The following is a 2,500-nucleotide window of genomic DNA, read 5'->3' as shown; positions in this document are numbered from 1 at the left end:
CACAGTTGACGAAAATGCCATCAAGCATCACCGTTTGCCACTTTTTCAGTGGCTCTAATTCTTCTGCGTTGGCTGAAGCAGAGCGCTTCTTTCCCTTTTTATTACCAGCTTTATCAAGAAATTCGAAAGCAAACTGGGTGGATGATTCAGCATATCTGCGAAAGTTGATTTGGATCTATTGATGTGTTTAGCAAACTCCACACGAGCAACACCTTTGCGGTCCAACCATCAGTTCAATTTGGTAGCGATGGTTCCTTTTCTTTCCCATTTTCCCCTCCATCTTCCAAATCGCTTGATTCGATGACAACTGCTGGGGTTGTTGCATTTGAGTTGTGCGTCCTCCCTGTGCTTTCCACACGCTTTTCGGGTTTACTTCCTTTTCCAGATTCGTCGGTTCCAGGGTCTGTCACACTCTGTTTATGCTGTTCATCGGCAGCTTGAAATTCGAAATCTATGTTTTGCCTTAGGCCATTAAGAGCCTCTAACAACTCTTCTTTTTTGCCTTCGTCGACTCTTATTTGTATAGAAAACATTTTTTCTCAATTCAACACACAGTAACGAAGAAAAGACCGAAAAGGTCCGACTACCGCGAATATCCAGGCAAATGGGATCGTTTTTCACTGTCACAGCAATAACAACACCATTATTATCTTCATGGGGCACCACAACTTTCTTCAAGCCGACACAATCTAAACCACCGGAAATGAAAAAAAGCAGACAGAGAAGAAACAGCAGTGCGTTCACGGATCGCATCCAGCAGTCGGAGTGTTACACGTCCAGGAAAGTGTACATCGCAGATGTCGTCCATGAGCAATATTTGTCAAACTGACTTAATCTCAAAGGTAAGATTTAGATTAAAAGTTAACTGTTATTATCTATGAACTTTTTACCTAGAGGAGGATATTTTACATTGCCTGAATTTTTCATTTCGTTCACATTCTTTACTCCCCCTTTCCCCCGCCCTCCCAAAGTTTTTATCATTTTATCATTTAGAGTAATACGGGAAATGATACCCACACCCCTGACTAATGACTAATGATGCCCCTTACGAGCCAAATTTCGCAATTGCCGGAAAAATGTCTTATGTTGTTCAGTAACAACGTTAAAACTTGTTGGTGTTAATCTGCAGAGGCTGAAAAGGAAAAATGAAGACATGGAATTAGATAAAGGAAAGGCGTTGGCAAATGCTTTCATTTCTATGGAGGACTTGTTTTGGGAACATAAGGTATGGAGGCCTGTAGGGGACATGCAAGATAATCCCGGGTAGAGAAAAAAAAACTGTAAATGCGAGATAAAAAAACTAGAAAATGCGAGATAAAAAACTAGAAAATGCGAGATAGATCATCCAGTCTGCCACGTGCGTTGAAAATGGCGTTTGCGAGTACTGCGTTTACTGATTAAGCCTAAGCGCTTGTTTCAGTGATTAAGTCGAAGCACTTGTTTAAAATATTAGCTTTCAATTTGCGGTTTGGCTAACTACACTTTTTATGAGATCGTCTGAACATTATAACGCTTGTTTCAGTGATGAGGTCAAAGTACTCTTTTAACATTGTACCTTTCAATTTGCGATTTCGTTAACCACACTCTTTATGAGATCGGCTGAAAAATAGCACTCGTTTACTGATTAAGCCTAAGCGCTTGTTTTAGTGATTTGATTGAAGCACTCTTTTAATTAACAGTTTAGCTTTCAATTTGCGGTTTGGTTAACTACACTTTTTATGAGATCGTCTGAAGAATATATAGTACTGTGCAAAAATAATGAGAACGAATTTGCAATTTCGTGCAGATGCGCGAAATTTCGCATAGCATTTCGTTTGAAATTTCGTTTGGGGAAGCGAAATTTCGGGCAACATTTCGTGTTGGTCAGCAAAATTTCATGTGACATTTTGTTTGGCAGAACGAAATTTCATGCGACATTTCGTTTGGCGGAACGAAATTTCCTGCAACATTTCATTTTGCGGGACGGAATTCGTTGCTAAGGTCTTGGACTTTACAGTTTCAAACGAGTCACAAAAAAACGCTCCCGCAGGCAAAACAGCCTCAATGAACTATTGGCCCATTACACTAGAGCGCAAAACGAAAGATATTAAGAATCTTTCAAGCCAAGTTCTTGCAAACGACGAGGTTAAACTTCTTTCTAGAGGCCTTAAAGTTATACCAACACCTCCAGTTCCTAGCTCAATCAAACCCTTGTTAAAGGATTTCGGTCATTTTGCTAGAACAATGCACTAAAAATACATGTTCGCAAGAAAGCGGAAAACTGCTTCCCTGTCAAATCAACCTGGCAACCACCCGTTCAAAACTCGGTTGCTCTAGAAAATTACTTGGAAGAAACCAAACTCGAAATTGCTTCAGCTAATTTTCGCCCTCAAATTGATAACATTTCAGCAAACGAAAGAAATGCTATTAGCGCATTAAAATGCAACATCAAAATTAACCTTTAAAAAGCCGACAAAGAAACAACAACGGTCATCCTCGATACTGCACAAAAAAAAAATAG

General features: G+C 39.7%; 1 pseudogene; it reads left to right on the top strand.

Annotated features, from left to right (window-relative positions):
• Positions 1 to 797: 797 nt before the first annotated feature.
• The window catches only part of LOC138011078 (uncharacterized), a 13,536-nt pseudogene continuing 11,833 nt past the window's right edge, over positions 798 to 2,500 (top strand).

The sequence above is a fragment of the Montipora foliosa genome, chromosome 7 (genome assembly GCF_036669935.1).
Source record: "Montipora foliosa isolate CH-2021 chromosome 7, ASM3666993v2, whole genome shotgun sequence".
Lineage (NCBI taxonomy): Eukaryota > Metazoa > Cnidaria > Anthozoa > Scleractinia > Acroporidae > Montipora > Montipora foliosa.
Note: the sequence above shows the minus strand (reverse complement) of the source record. Positions and strands in the feature narration are given on the sequence as shown.